Source organism: Papaver somniferum, chromosome 11 (assembly GCF_003573695.1).
Source record: "Papaver somniferum cultivar HN1 chromosome 11, ASM357369v1, whole genome shotgun sequence".
In the NCBI taxonomy this organism is placed as follows: Eukaryota; Viridiplantae; Streptophyta; class Magnoliopsida; order Ranunculales; family Papaveraceae; genus Papaver; species Papaver somniferum.
The window spans coordinates 120,478,636-120,496,388 of record NC_039368.1 but is presented as its reverse complement, the minus strand read 5'-3'; the positions used below and the strand labels follow the sequence as shown (position 1 = coordinate 120,496,388).

The following is a 17,753-nucleotide window of genomic DNA, read 5'->3' as shown; positions in this document are numbered from 1 at the left end:
ATGCACCTTCCCGACGTGAAGACCAACTCATTAGGAGGTAGGGACCAGCAGTTCAAGTACAAAGCTCACCCACAGTACAAATCCAATGATGCAGTTCCTATGATGATAGGCGGCCCTGCGAGGATATTCCTTACACTCCGATACAGATCAACTCAAATTATCACTAGCAGCAGGAGCAACGATGATAAGTCAAAGTCTCTCGTTAGAAAAGCTATGCAAGCTAATCAGTACCAGCGAAGACTCAGCTTCAACTGGAGAAAACTAAAGTCGTTGCTGACTCACCGGTGTTGCTGCCGCAATATGAGGACAATCAGGTGCAGACTAGCTCAGTTAAAGATGCCGACCAAATGACGAGTGATGCTAATCCCACTAATCCGCCAACGATGATATGAAGTTTAATATGGATGATCCAAGTGAACCCGAAGTCCAACAACTCGTATAAGTTGAATACACAGGCTACCTGAAATACAAAGTCACCAGAATATGCAGTTGACATGCAAATAGAACGAAGTATACAAGCTGATATCGTGATACATTTACTTTAATGGATTCAGTCAGTCCAAGTTTCGGTGTTCATTCTCTATGCAGGTTTGTGACTCACAACAAATACCCGTCATTGTGGAAAGATATAGCTAAGCCACCATGAAGCCAAGACATCGTCACTGCTGCTGCAAATTTGGAGCTGTAAAAGCCAACGTGCAGAAATGTTGTAATATGAACCAAGTATGAATCGACGTACGAGCAACTTGCAATTATCCGAAGCCTGCGGCGCCGATGATATAGATGCTTCGTACATGCTAACCGCCGATGATGCTTCTACAAACAAGACGAGACTGCAAAGCTAGATGAAGAAGCCAAGGCCAACCAGGATGACAAAAAATGCAAGAAGACCGATGATATAAATCCTCATGCAGACAAATCAAAGTCAGCCGATGAGACAAGGTTATGCGCAGATGAACCAAAGTTGGAGGCCAACGATGACGATGGTGCAGAGTCTTGCGAAAACGAAGCCTAGTTTTGGTCCGAAGATGTAGTCCTAGTCTGACAACGCAGGCTTGGTCTGAATATACAATCCCGATCATCCACTCGATACAAAGTCAAACGACGAAGGTGGTACAAGGTCTTGCAGTGATGGTCCAAATTCGGTTGTGGATGACGAAGGCATTCAAAGCTTGGTCCGTGCACATATAAGTCCCTCTACGTAACCCAAGCCTAGCACAGCTCAAGTCCGACGACGATGTTGGCGCAAACTATAACAATGAAACAAAGACTGATGCCGAAGATGCGAGTCTTGCCGTGATGTCTCAATTCCAATGACGAAGAGACAAAGCCGCGCCACGATGATCCAAGGCCGAAAATGAAGAGCCAAAATACGAAGATGATGGACCAAAGCTGGATGACGTCACTAATGACAAAGATGTGAGCAAACCGACGATGCTGATAACGATGATACAAATACCGAAGACAAAGAGGCAAGGGCTGGTGCCGATGAAGCAAAGTCCCGGGAAGATCAAGCCAAGCAAAAAGACCCTTTGTTTCAATTCTGATTTTATGTAGGTACATAATCTCTGAGGAGGAGTATCATTACATCCAAAAGGCAAGTAGATGATACGGCTGGATTGAGTACCTTCCAGAGCAACAAGACACCAAGCTAAATGTTGAATTCAAGATAAAAACGACCTGAAGCCGCTGCCTATGGTTCACACCAAAACGATGCAAGCTTTCAACGATGCTGTAAAGACTCCTCGTAACCACAACAGTAGGTGGTCAAGACGATGAGATGCTATATATATGTAGATCAGTTCCTCCAGTAGACGATGATGGCAGGATCGAAGTCCAATGCCAGAGTTCACCCAAGTGGACGATGAAGTACATAGTCCACCAGAGGACGAAGATATAAGGATGTACGATGGTTCAAAGTTCAATACCGACGATGTAAAGTCATGCAAGGTCTGAGGATAAAGTGAACCCGCACACTACGAAGGTTCAAAGTTCAATACCGACTCAGTTGACGAAGGTTCCACCAACGCAGGCTCTGCTGACGAGGAACCAACAACGAAGGTTCTTCAATGGTGACATGCACCCGCTATTCTTCGACCATACTTCATGAAGAAACGAAGATGCTCCACACCAAAGAACAAAGTGAACCCGCACACTACGGCAACCCTGATGACAAGGAAGATTCTAGTCTTCCCACAACAATCCAAAGTCTTGCTAGGATGCTACTCCTCGAAGTGGCCAGCTAGAAAACCAAGCAAGAGAGGACCAAGAGAATTTGCAGTGATCTTTAGGCCAATCAAAAGTCGATGGATTTTGAAAGTCAATGACGATGCAAAACCAACGAAGATACATGATCTGATGACGACAGTCTTGGGAAACGAAGAGCTAAAGTCTTGTTACAATATCCAAAGTGTGCTGATGCAAACCCGGACATGACGATGGCGTATAACCTGGAAGCAAAAATGCAAAGCTCAGTTTTGGTCCAAAGATGACGCATGTGAACCAAAGTATGATTTTCAAGTTACGAAGTCCAACAGGGACGATTGCACAGGGTATTAATACTAAAGTATTAATACTTTGTGATGTTGCTTGTTCGACTCAAGGGATTACAATAAGTTATTACAGGTCTAACCTTCTTTGGTACATCGAAGAGAACGATTCTACCCCCAGTGGTGCAGCTTCGGTCTATCAACATGACGGTATATCTTCGGCTCCATATCCAGATAATGCAGCTCCGGCTCAAAAGGGACTATAAATTAAGCTAAAATACCAGTGGAGGCAACTAAAAGAGTTTGGCTCAAGCTTAGTTAAAAGCATGTGTCGGAATACAACTAGAAGCCACGGTTTAATCCAAGACTGACGTCAACAATGGCATGAAAATGCCAAGTCTGATGTAGACGACGATGAGTTAACCTACTTTCTACAAGAGTTAATTACGAAGCATACTTCAGGGAGGTCTATGACTGGCACGATCGTAATAAACGAGGTTGCTGCAGTCTAGTGACGATGATGCAAGGTCTACCAGCGTACAACTCAAGACCAATGACTCTTCTTCCACCACAGCACCAGCCAAAGTCCGATGCCAGTAGTGCTTGCCAAAACCCGAAGCCGAATACAGATGAACTGAAGAACCGAAGACTGACGCCAATGTTTCATAACTGATTGTCATAATCCTGCGATGTCGATTCAAAATCCGCAGACAAAGATGCAAGGCCTGAAGAAGATGAGCCAAGGTTCGAAGTCATATGATGCTCGATGTTAATAATCCAAGTTAACCCGGACTACAAAGTGTCTCGTAGTTCAAAGAGCGAAGAAGGCAAGCTAAAGAGATGATTTGTCAAAAGTAGTTCAAGGAGCGAAGAAGGCAAGCTAAAGAGATGATCTTAAGTCCGCTGATCTTAAGAAGGCAAGCCAATGATGTGAATCCTAAAGAGATGATCTTAAGTCCAATATCGACAGTGTGGCTTGATTCACTAATTATGGAAGTATCAAAAGTTTCAGGGATTACATACCTAATACAAGGACCTGGTAACGATATGCAAATATGATGACGTTGCTTCATACTGAACACTATGGTTCAATACACGAAGCTTCAAAACACGTCATCATAAAACACGAAGCCTTAAAACACGAAGCCTTAAAACACGAAGCTTCAAAACACGAAGCTTCAAAACACGAGCCTTAAAACACGAAGCCTTATAACACGAAGCTAAGGACGAAGCTTCAAAACACGAAGCTTCAAAACACGAGCCTTAAAACACGAAGCCTTATAACACGAAGCTAAGGACGAAGCTTCAAAACACGAAGCTTCAAAACACGAAGCCTTAAAACACGAAGCCTTAAAACACGAAGCTAAGGACGAAGCTTCAAAACACGAAGCTTCAAAATACGAAGCTGATGACAAAACCTTCAAATTACGAAGCGAATGACGAACGCTTTGTATCAGTACGATGGACTTGCCTTAAACTAAGCATCAATGCTTAGTATGATGATATGAGAGCTGATGCTTCATTCTTTATAAGAATGATTCTTATACTTCCGTTCGTACGCAAAGTACGAACCTCGTTCATACGTAAAATGGGATGCCATCGATGGCACCATTACGATGCCATAAAGATGCCAATTCTAACGACGAGGCACGAGTCTGATGTACCTGCGTTCCCCCACTCCAGCGATGGTGTACCTACGGTTTCTTCCCAGCTTCGATCTTCATTCCAATAACGCTGCTGAAAGCAAACTTGAGAAGAGTTCTCCCGGCGCTCAGCTCTGCCCTATGATGCATACAGACTGTACTCCAATGACGCCACTCGGACAAGGAGAGCTAGAGAATCTGCAATATGTTTAATATATAAGACAACTCTCATTGTCTCGTTGTCTATATAAGACAAGTCTAATATATCATGCAATGACAACAAGGCGGTTGTTGTGATGATGTATTTTCACATGATTTATGATAAGGGTCTCTTCAGCATCCCATTTTGCGTTATTTCAAGTATCCAAAGACTAACAATGAGCCAAAGGCTCACAACTATGATCCAGAATATGATGGTCGAGCAGGACGGTCAATGTTTACGGAGCAATCTCCCTGAACTTCATATCTTCATGAATGAAGATATCCCTTAAAAAAGAGATATGATCTTCGTAAATGAAGATATCTCTTACCACAGAGATAGGAAGATATCTCTTTTGCATTCACGATGATCCAAAATCCGGTGGGGATGCTCCAAAGACATCAACGATGCATAATCCAATGGAGAGTGCAAAGCTTTGCAACGACGATTCGAAGACGAAGGCGTCTGTACAATAAATGAGAAGTAGCGCAGACATGATGCTTGCCGAAGACGGCGATTATTGCTCCAGACACCGCACTAGTTAACTACTGAGAAGCATAAGAAGCTTGGCCAATATGGTGTCAGCCCCACTCCGAAAATATAGCTTCGGTGAAATTCCGATGATGCATGATGATGACAATACAATTCCCTACAAGCTCCTAAAGTGTCCTTGGGGTTTAATAATTTTAACCCAATCAATAAACAAAGGTCAATCTCGAGGTCTTTTTGGCGGTTTTCAAGTTGCTAATTGAAATTAAATAATTTCATAATGTTGGTATTACTAACGAGTATCTTGAAGCACAAGAAATAAAATAATTTCTTGTCATGGACCGATCCTAAAACGAGCGGGTAATACAATATGAGATTAAATATCTCACGTGGATACCAAGTAAACAAGCCTTCTACTGTAACCTCGAAACTTTTTTCATTCAAACATGCCCGACGGCAATACACGCAGAAGCATGTGTTGGTTGTTACAGATCTCCAGCAAATCATGATTTTGGCAACTGCAATAGAGAAAAGGTGACAGCAACGGAGAAGTTAATAAATTCTTCGTCGGGGCAATCATTTCAAAAGCACAGTTCAAGGGGCAGCTCAAATTCGACAGCCAAAGCATCCTACGTTAGATCAGATACTTTTGCTTTCGCAAGCTTTAAGAACGACCTTCCGAAACCAAAAGGGGGCATACACACGACTAAAGAGTTTGCAAATATTCAGACTCCTTGCATCTTGTTTATATTAGCATACATTGTTATATGCATTTGATACATTTCAATGCGGAATAATGCATACATTTCCATAAATTGGATACGTTTTTGGATAATGGAGAACCGGGGCAAGCACCACCGGTCTCATATCTTCATACTGGGTAAAGTGTTCACACGTAATCTCTCCGGACTCCCCCATAAGCGTCTATGAGTGTACGACCAGGGGGAAGGCTTCCATAAGAAAGAGATGCCCAACATGACATGCCTTTGGCAGCTCAGCGGAACGGGTGTTTGCAAAACATTCAGTTTTACACCACGTCTCCGGGAGATTTTCAACCCCCACCGTTCGGTAATATCCTGGCCCGAGATTGGCCAACGGGGTGACAGGTTCAAACACTCATCTTACCTCAGCGACAATGGATTTACGATTCCCCACAATGCAGGGGCAAAATCAAACCATACAAATACTTAAATAAATTTGTTACTACTCATAAGATGAATTTACCTTATTTATTATAATACAAAAAACTAATACGAAATGTTGTCCACTTACATTTTTGTGCCAGATAAATTTGAGTAATCCTACGAGGTCCTGTGACCCCAAATAATACGGTGCTGTGAAGTAAAAGTTGTCGACGCTACGATGTATAGGTTGTTGCTGCTCAACCGGCCTCACAAAGCATTTTCAACTTGAAGCATGCAACGGACAAGCACCAAGCCGGGTATTGAAAATGTCAAATGCCAAATACCAACAAAGAACAAGCCACGAAGAGTGCTTGTACCAGTACGACAAGAGTACAGAACCTTTCGACAAGGAGCGGCCGAAGGAAACAACAATCGAAGCATGAACGATTATGGTGAGAGGAATTTTTCTTAAGGATCGCTTATCATCGACCCTCAAGAAAAGGGGCAAATTGTATATACCAAATCATGCATCGTACACGTGGACGCTGATTAGAAGTCGCAGCTGGATATAAGCATACAACGGCGCACACCGAATCAATTCTAAGTTAGCTTAGAATCTAAGCGGATGTCATTTTTGTAAATAACTAACATCCCTTTTCCTTATAAATAGGGGAAGATAAGAAAGAGAGGGGGAGAGAAACCCAATACCTCTGAAGAGAGGAATAATAGCTGGGTAGTATTAATACCTTCGTTCTATCTTCTACCTTCGTTTTACCTTCGTTTTACCTTTGGAACCTTCGTTATACCTTCGGAACCTTCGTTATACCTTCGTTATACCTTCGGAACCTTCGTTTTACCTTCGTTATACCTTCGGAACCTTCGTTTTACCTTCGTTACATCTTCGTTATACCTTCGTTACATCTTCGTTATACCTTCGTTATTGAAACTTTCACTGAACATCATCATCATTAATGGGGTTCATCACCCTTGTAACAGATAAAGATCATAATAAAACTCTTTTACCCTCCCGTGGATGTAGACACTCCGATGTCGAACCACGTAAATTATGGTTGTGTGAAACTATTGTTATTTATTTATTTATTTAAATTCATCTTCTACTTGCTGTTTTATGGTTTAGAACTAGATCCAATGATCTTGTTCGTTTGGTTGTTGCTACTAGAAAAATGGTAGTAACAGAGGTGAAACAGTTTGTTGCGGTACCAATCCCAGCTACACTAGGTTTCCTTATATGTCTAGGTTATATTTAGTTGATTTCCCCTTTTAGCCATAACTTGTTGCACAAGTTATTTTACTATAAGAAGCTTTCAATTGTCTTTGGAGAGGATCATCAATAAAAATATGTTAATCTCAAACAGGGTTCCAGTAATTTATACAGCAAAGGATTGTTAGCCCAATTCAAAAGGCTTTATCCAAAATTCTTAGTTTTATTTGTTCACAGGAACTAGTATCCTAACATCTGGATCAGAGCAGAATCGATCAAAAAGACGCAATTTTTTTTTTTTATGATGCCTAAGTACACAGAGGAAGTTACTGCTTTGCATGATCAGATTACCGAGGTTACAACCAAACTGGATGACATATCATTACGCTTCCAAGAAAGCATGGATAACCTAACGGACACAATCACTAATCTTCACCTGGCTGACAGTACCAAAGAACGTCAGAGAAGAGAAGATCGTGCATGTGAGCTTGCTGCTGCTAATGCACAACTCACGGCCTCCATTACTACGTCCTTGGAGACATCTTTGCGAGCTGTGTTCACGGAGCTTTTACCACAACTGCGAGCTGGAAGACAGCCTCCAGGTCCAGCACCACAGGTTAATATCCCACCACCACATCGCGACGCCCCGAGACCTGTTATCAAGTTTCCAGTTTTCTCTGGTGAAGACCCTGATGGGTGGATCTTCAATGCCGATCAATACTTCAGTGTTTACACTGCGGAGGATGACCTAAAAATTATTGTTGCCAGTGCACACCTAAAGGGTGAGGCTAATCAATAGTTTCGCTGGAGGAAGAAACGAGTCGCTGTCACAACTTGGGATCAATTTTGCACTTTGGTCCGTGATCGATTTTCACCTGACAAATTTGTGGATGCTCGAATAGTCATAGTGGAAATTGAGCAAAAGGTTCCTGTCAGACAATTTATTCCGGAGTTCGAGCACTTGTGTAATTTTGTTGACTTTGAGGATGAATATTTGATTAAGTGCTTCATCAAGGATTTAAAGCCCCACATTGGCACTACAGTTCGTTTGTTGGCACCACAAACTTTGGATGAAGCTTTTACTAAGGCCATTCACCAGGAAGAGGCTTATGCAGCTGCTTATAAACCTCCACTCCGCACACCGTACCGCCCTCCTCCTGTTCGTTCAGCCATCAACACTTCACCAGCTCCAAAGTCGACGTTGCCTTTTGGGTACAAGAAGTTATCCTGGGAAGAGATGAAAGCTAGACGTGAAAAAGGTCTTTGCTTTAATTGTGATGAACAATTTCAATCAGGTCATGTGTGTCCTAATGCTAAACCAGGTTTTTTGCTTCTGGAGATGGGCTCTTCATCAACTGTGACCATCCCTGAGGATGAAGATACAGATGCTACGGCCTTTTCCCCTGAACCTAGTAGTTCTCCTGCACTATTGCCTGATGACACAGCCCCTACTATATCCTTACATACGCTTTTGGGTTCAACCTTTCCTAACACTATGCGCGTAACTGGGTTTGTTAAGTCACGGCCTATTACACTCTTGGTGGATTCTGGTTCAACTCACAACTTCATGCATCCGGCTATCGCAAAACAGTGTGGTTTTGCAATCTCTTATGGTACTACCCCTTTGCGTGTAACAGTGGGTAATGGTGGTCATTTGGACACTAAGGGCTCTTGCTCCAGAGTCCCTCTTACGCTGCAAAACAACAACTTTGTTGTGGACTTCCATCTTTTGGAGATCAGTGGCTGTGATGCTGTGCTCGGGGTCCAATGGTTACGCACTTTGGGAAATATTGAATGGGATTTCGATAAATTACTCATGCGCTTTTCTGCTAATAACAATACCGTTGTTTTACAGGGTACTCAGTCCTCGACTGTCTTGCTCATGGACGCTTCACCAATGCAACGTTTGTTACACACTGAGCCATATGGGTGTTTATTTCGCTTGGAATCATCCACAGCTGTTGCAGATTTTTCTCAGGCGCTGCATCCTCCAATACGGGCCTTGGTATCTCAGTATGCAGATATTTTTGCCACTCCTACTACATTGCCGCCGGCCAGAGCCCGTGATCATCGCATTCCTTTGCTTCCAGATTCTACACCAGTCAATGTTCGGCCTTATCGTTATCCTCACTTTCAGAAAGACGAAATTGAGAAGATTATTTTGGAGTTACAACAGGCTGGGTTCATCAGATCCATCTCTAGCCCATATTCTTCACCTATTTTGATGGTCCGGAAAAAGGATAGTTCCTGGCGTATGTGTGTGGACTACCGTGCTCTAAACAAAGTTACAGTGAAGGATCGTTTCCCAATCCCTGTGGTGGATGAATTGTTGGATGAGCTGCAGGGTGCGCAAATATTCTCCAAGCTGGATTTACGCTCTGGTTATCATCAAATTCGTGTACATGATGCCGATATTCCTAAAACTGCTTTTCGTACTCATGATGGCCACTATGAATTTTTGGTCATTCCTTTTGGATTATCCAATGCACCATCTACTTTCCAAAGTCTTATGAATCATGTTTTCCGAAGCTACTTGCGCAGGTTTGTTTTGGTGTTTTTTGACGATATTTTGGTCTATAGTAGCACCATGGATGAGCATGTGACACATTTGTCAATTGTTTTTAATATTCTCCGTGCTAATCAGTTGTTTGTTAAGCAAACAAAATGTACTTTTGCTACATCCTCTGTGGGATATCTTGGTCACGTTATTTCTGCTGCGGGAGTTTCTGTGGAACCGGAAAAAATACAGTGCATTCTGTCTTGGAAACTACCTCAAACAGTTAAAGAACTTCGGGGTTTTTTGGGTTTAGCCGGATACTACAGGAAATTTGTGAAGGATTTCGGCTTAATCAGTGCTCCTCTAACAAAGTTTCTTAAAAAGGATGCCTTTGTTTGGTCTGCTGCCGCTACTACAGCTTTCCAGTCACTTCAACAGGCCTTAATTTCAACGCCTGTTTTAGCTCTTCCAGATTTTTCTCAAGAATTCTGCTTGGAATGTGATGCTTCGGGTACTGGCATTGGTGCTGCTCTCATGCAATCTGGCCGTCCTATTGCATTTTATAGCAAGCCCATTACAGGTAAAAATCTGAATTTATCTGTTTATGACAAGGAGATGCTTGCCATTGTTTCAGCTGTCAATAAATGGAGGCCATATCTTTTGGGGCGCCATTTTAAGATATATACAGATCATAGAAGCCTTAAATATTTTTTGGAGCAGCGCCTCTCTTCTATTGAGCAACAAAAATGGGTGACTAAATTATTGGGTTATGATTATGAAATCATCTATAGAAATGGTTCCTCTAACAAAGCCGCATATGCTTTATCCAGGATGGTGCTTCCTGAAATGTTAGCCATCAGTACACCGGTTTTCTCTGGAATTGATGCCATTGTTGCTGAATGTCATTCGGATGTTGAACTAGGTGCTTTAATTACTGCCTTACAACTCAACCCAGCTTCCAAAAGGAAATACTCATATGTTGCGGGTATTCTTCGTTTTAAAGGCCGAATAGTTGTTGCTTCTTCGTCAGAATGGTGTACTAAACTCCTTGATGAATTTCATTCTTCACCCATTGGAGGACACTCGGGATATTTACGTACCTTCAAACGTTTGCAACACAACTTTCACTGGAAAGGTATGAAAAAGGCCATCAAGGACTATATCCTTCGCTGTGAAGTCTGCCAGAGTAATAAGTCAGAATCTGTGGCTCCTCCTGGCTTATTACAACCATTGCCAATCCCCTCTGATGTTTGGATGGATATTTCTATGGACTTTGTAGACGGTTTTCCATCATCTCAAGGTAAGACTTCCATATTGGTTGTAGTTGATCGTCTCTCTAAATATGCACATTTTGTGGCTTTAGCTCACCCATATACAGCAGCTACAATTGCTGGTATTTTTGTACGTGAGATAGTTCGTTTACATGGCATGCCACGGACTATCACCAGTGATAGAGATCCCATTTTTATGAGCAGTTTTTGGGACTCTTATTTCACACTTCAAGAAACTCAGTTATGCAAGAGTTCGGCTTACCATCCTCAGACTGATGGTCAAACGGAAGTTACGAATCGTACATTGGAGTGTTATTTGCGTTGTTTTGCTAGTACTAAGCCTACAGATTGGTATACCTGGTTGCCATGGGCGGAATGGTGGTATAATACGAGTCATCACTCAGCCATCAACATGTCTCCCTATCAAGCTGTGTACAGCCGTCAACCACCAACGATTATCTCCTATGTCTCGGGCTCGTCTGCTGTTCATGATGTCGACAAGAATCTTCAGGCCAGAGATCATACACTCAAGCTTTTGAAGTCTCATTTGACTGATGCACAGACTCGAAGGAAGGTGTATGCTGATAAACATCGTACTGAACGGGAATTTCTCCTCAATGATTTTGTTTATCTACGACTTCAACCCTACAGGCAGGTTACAGCAGCCAGTCAGTCCTTCTCCAAGCTATCTCCACGATTTTATGGGCCTTTTCAAATCACTGAGCGCATTGGCCAAGTTGCTTATCGCTTGAAGTTACCAGACACTTGCCGCATTGATCCAGTTTTTCACGTTTCACAGTTGAAACTGAAACTTGGGAGTTCAAGCACAGTTATTTCTACACTACCAGATGTTGTTGATTATGACAGGTGGGAACCAGACTCCATTCTCGATCGCAGAATGTACAAGAAGGGTCTCCAGGCTGGTACTCAATGGTTAATTAAATGGAAGAACCATGCACCTGAGGATGCTACCTGGGAAGATGCAGATGAGATAACGCTACGTTTTCCAGCTCTTTTGGCTTGAGGACAAGCCAGTTTACATGGGGGGTGGGATGTTGCGGTACCAATCCCAGCTACACTACGTTTCCTTATATGTCTAGGTTATATTTAGTTGATTTCCCCTTTTAGCCATATCTTGTTGCACAAGTTATTTTACTATAAAAAGCTAGTTATTTTACTATAAAAAGCTTTCAATTGTCTTTGGAGAGGATCATCAATAAAAATACGTTAATTTCAAACAGGGTTCCAGTAATTTATACAGCAAAGGATTGTTAACCCAATTCAAAAGGCTTTGTCCAAAATTCTTAGTTTTATTTGTTCACAGGAACTAGTATCCTAACACAGTTCGGTTCTGTATTGATGGAGGACCAATGAGTTTAAACTCATTAGCAGTAACAGCAGCAGCGGAAGACATTCTGAAGATGATTAGGGTTTTGAAAACGAAGAAGATTAGGGTTGGGTTTTATGACGGAAGAAGATCAGGGATGGGTTTTGAGGATTTGATTGTTTTCTGTGAGAGAAGTTTACATATACAAGTGGCGGAAGAATATTACTTGGGATACAAGATACTGCAGGAGTTTAGGGCGGTTATGGTTTCCTACTCGGCAAAATTGCTAACCCTAAAGAATCACGGTTGACAACATGGGTCGGGTACCTGTTAAGCTGTGGCGTATGGGCATCCAATTCAATGGACCAGTAAGGACAACTGGTGCTCCATCTGCTCCAGGATGACAGTCTAGTGAATACATGACATATATGCAATATCAAATTATGCTCCTAAGACATGTTAATATGGACTACAAGTCTACATCTCCTTGTGCATGTTAAATTAGAATTAAGAATCTGAGAACAGATCACTTTATTTTTGAATATAGATAAGAAAAGAAAAAGTGAATGTACTCGAATTCTCAACAAGAATACCTGAAGTGTGTCAATTTTACAATATCTTTTAACTCTGAAATGGATCCTCTTGTTGGCATTTTCCAATCTGGCAGTTCCAACACCCTCATGCAGAAACCCACAAATGATGTTATAAAAAAGACTTCAAACAAACATATTGATGACGGGCACCAGTAGATCCTCCTATCCAGCTAAAGAATCGGGAGCTTCTTAATTCCCATGGACAAAAGGCCAAAATGCTTTGCCCGCTAGCCATTTGCTGGATATGAGGTGAATATGCCTCTGCCTGGAATTGAGGGAGAATCTTTCCATTTTCTTTTAAGGCCTGTTACATGGAAGAATGATTCATACCCATGTTACATGGATCAGAACTGACAATATATATTTCACAAAATTCTTGTCATAAACCAGTACTGACTACTTCATGCTGGGCAAGAATTGCTAAATGTGACGGTGGCTTTGACGGATGTTGCACATGAAACATTTGCTCAGTGGTTATTCGTCTATTAGTTGTGAGGAAGTTTGAAGTTCTTATGGTCGATAAATTAGTGTAACTACACTCATAAGAATCTCCACACATGAAGTCTTCAGGTCACAACAATAGAGTATGATACAACCCTCATGAGTTTTGTACACAGAACTGTACTGCTCTTCATAAAGCCACATGGTTTAATATCTAAGCAAAACTAAACCCTTGCTTCCAGCTAAATGACTAGTAATCACTCTCCGCCTCATATCACGAACACGGAAAGGTGGTTGACATTACCTGTAACTACATAAACACCTGGCTATTTTACATTATATGCAGTTATAGTCATAATGAGATTAAACAGTTAGCAGGCCTAAGCGACAAGGAGTTCTACATATAGAGTGGACTACCTGTCAAGTGTTTCAGCAAGGAGTTCCATTATGAGCAAGAAAGTAAACAAATAGAAGAAGAAAGCAGTACCAGTAGTAGGGAAAATGCTAAAAACGACATTAACATCATGAAATCATTCGGCTTGTCCGTTTCTTTCACCTAATTGACTAATTCTATTTCCTTCCTTCCTCCCCTGAGAAGCTAAGTATCAGTTATTGGAAAAACATGGAGAACTACACAAAACTCATTTCTTTCTTCTAAGGAATTGGATTTATAGAGGCCAGCAACTGCATTTCGGTCATACACTAGATTTTGTGGACATATGATTATCTATATATGCAGCCAAACACCATATTCAGAATTTTTGAACCAGAATAGAATTCATATTACCCAACTTTAACAACACTAAAATCATTTTATGGTGAAATTTGGTGTCTAAAAGTGACTTTATCGCTATAATTTGAAAAGAAAAATCGACCGAACATCATATTTGGATTCCCAAAATCTACACCTAGTGGCTCTCAAAACCAAGTCTATTGTTAAGCTTCTTCTTTGAACAAAACTAGCTTACTAAAATACGTATCACACTGAAATTTAATCTAGGACACTGATAAAGAAAGAACAAAAAGAAAAACAAGGTAGCTCAGTACCAATTTGGAAATTTACAAAGAAAGCTGATATTCATAATGTAGTAAGTAGTAACACACACTAACATTGATTTGGATACTAGGGACAGCTCATTAAGTACCATTTTTAGATTAGAATAGGTAACATTACATATATATATATAAATGATCTGAAAATCACAATGAAAACATACCAGATTATATAGGTACGTGCAGATCTCTTTCTTCCTACTGCCGCTGCATCCGCTGATCACTGCATTATGTATCTTCTCCTAATGCTTTCAGTGAAACCAAGGTGTTCACATGAGGTTTTGCTTGACGGATATCTTTACCAAAATCCACAAGCAGCATTTTGTAAGGAGGTTTTGGATCATAACGCGTGACCTTGGTATCCGAGTAACATAGAACTTCGCCAGGAAACTAGATTACTGCCTGGATCCAAATCACTTAAACTGAACTCCTCACTCCAACTCCATGCCTCATCTTCCTTCTTTTTTCATAACCATATGCTAACAGTTTTGGTCTTGTCTTGGTCGGTAGCAATCATATAATTCCCCAATAACCCAAGTCTAGGATCCCAACCAGGCATCCCAGGAAGCGAACAAGCAGACGATTCATCAAAAATTTCATCAGCTAAGTTAAATGCTGTGATTATCCCTGTCTAGAGCATCCAATAATTGCATCCATTGGCAAAAACACCATATGTGCATAAAAGTATTCTAAACGGTTTCCATGTCTCCCCATGTGTCTCCATCCCTTGCCACTTCCAAGAGTGTAAATTTTAACTTGTACAACTGGAAGTTCTTCTAATGCCAACTTGTACATTCTAAGAACCTTGTATTCATTAGTAGAAGAAACATAACCAAATCCGCTTAAACAGAAAATCATCAAGGTAAGCCCTTGATATTGATCTATTAAATTTTGGAAGAACAACAGATTCTCTAGTTATGGGGTTACGAATATAAGCAGGTTCCCAGCTGGGACAATTATTATCAAGTCATGCACTTGCCACTTACCAGTAATCCCCACAAGAACATGAACCACTCTCGAATCGATGAAAACGAATGCGATCCCTCATGACAATCACCCGGTTTAATACTCTTGAAACCATTTTCAACCAACAATGACAGTCACAGCAAGTCCTAAGGTTTTTTGAGATCCTAATTTCAGTTCCCGGACTTGTTTTTAAAACCCCATAAGCAGTTGCAAGTTTTTCACTGTGACAATTCAAATTTCCCTCCTTTTCCTCCTCTGAGACATCCATTAATACTAACTCAATTGCAGGAACATAACCATCAACTTTGATCCTTGCATTCACTCTTTCCAAAACCTTATATATCATATCGGACTCAGGAACCGACCGGTCACCTGCTTTGAATTGATGAATAACACCTTTAACTTCAATCCACCTCAATCCTTGATTCTTTCGAAATCCATTTTTTCTCATCCCTTCTCTCATTCTCTCAGCATTATCCCATCTTTTTGCCGAAGAGTAAATGTTTGATAACAACACATAATCTCCACTTCGCAGATCAGACGACATTTTTCCAGCTGCTAGTTCACCAATCTCAGGCTTTCCATGAATTCGAGAAGCACTCAACAGTGATCTCCACACAACTACATCTGGCTTCATTGGCATTGTCTGTATCATCTCACGAGCTTCTTCCAAGAGACCTGCTCTGCCCAAAAGATCAACCATTGCTCCATAATGTTCAATCTCAGGCTCAATCGAGTAATTCCTTCTCATTGAATTGAAAAACTGGCGACCTTGTTCGACTAGTCCGCAGTGGCTACAAGCAGATAGGATTCCAACAAAGGTGATTGAATCTGCTTTAATATCTTCTCTCTTTAAACGAGTAAAGATTTCGATTACTTCCCAAGCAAGTCCATTCATTGCTAATCCTGTAATCATCGAATTCCAAACAGATATATGTTCTCGTTTCACGCTTTCAAATACTTCCTTAGCAGTTTCAATTCTTCCACATCTTGAATACATATCAATTAATTCTGAATTCAGTATATAATTTAGCTCAATCTGTCTTTCTGTCATCAAAGAATGAACCCATTTTCCATTACTAATAGCTCCAAGTCGACCGCAAGCTGTAAGAACTGATGCAAAGGTAAACCCATCTGGTTCAATACCAGAACTGAGCATTCGACGAAATAAAGTTACTGCCTCTTTTAGACTGCCATGTCTAACGCAGCCGGTTATCATAGAGTTCCATGAAACAACATCCCTATAAGGTGATTGGCGAAACAGTCGGTTTGCACTATCGAACTTCCCAGCCTTTAAATAGCCTGCAATGACCAAATTCACAGAAAAAGACTGAAACCCCACTTGGGAATTTCATCAAGCAGACAACAAGCATAATCAACGAGTTGTTTATGAGAAACGTATATGGATATCAAAGAAGTTAAAAGAGATGGGTATGAATCAAAACCAGATTTTAACATTCTGGCATGGAACTGTACTACAGTTCTGTCATCTGATAAAAATTTTCAAGCTTCAAGTGCATGAGAAATGGTTTGAAAATCAGGCAACACAGAAGTCGAGCTGAAAATAGTCTGATAATCCAATAGAGCTTTTCGAGGAGACCCTTTTTCGAGAGATGCTCGAATAATGTTATTGAAGGTAATTAAAGAAGTAGTATTAGTAACAGATGCAGTGGAAGATGAGCAGGAGCAAAATTGTATGAGACATCTCATATCGAAGGAGTGGAAGAAGCAGCTAGTACTAGTAGTTACAATTGCCCTTCCCTAACCCTTTGTGGCTCAGTCCAAGCCCAGCACTTTGAACATTGAGAACATTGCCGACAAAATAAGGTCATAAAGAAGTAATTTTAATAACCTTTGATTTAACAATAAGTGAAATAACCTTTTATCCTATTATTTTTAACAATAACCGAAGTGTACTCGATCAAAAAGTGTATTAACTAACTAATTAGACGTTAGTGGTTCAATTAAATTTATAGTTAGTGTTTGAAAATCATACAAAATTTGAGTTGTTTTTCTACTTTTATAATCACCTAAGGTTAAGATTCAAGAGTAACCTAGCTGAAAATCCTATTATGACCGAGTCTTTATCATTTCAAAAATTTTCAGTCTTTATGGTTGGCAATTCATTTCTTCAACGCGTAAGTGAAAACAAAACTATTACGATCGAGAATTCATTAATTTTTTCTAACAGTAATGAAAAATTAAATATAAACAAATAATCTATATAATCTCATTTTTCTTCACATGTTGGTGCTTAACTTTTTTTTTTCATTTTATTTATTATTTGGATTTTGTGAAAAATTTCAATCACTTGCTCTATTTAGTATAATCATAATACAGCGGCTTTACATTCCAATAGTTGGGTTTCACATGGATTTCTAGTAACTAAAAACTTGGTTATGGGGTCTTGATGTAATAGCAAATGTCTAATTTATCCTC

The 17,753-nt window shown here is 40.6% G+C and overlaps 1 pseudogene; it reads right to left on the bottom strand.

Annotated features, from left to right (window-relative positions):
• Positions 1-12,810: 12,810 nt before the first annotated feature.
• Positions 12,811-17,064, bottom strand: LOC113321239 (annotated as a pseudogene).
• Between the last annotated feature and the right edge of the window lie 689 nt (positions 17,065-17,753).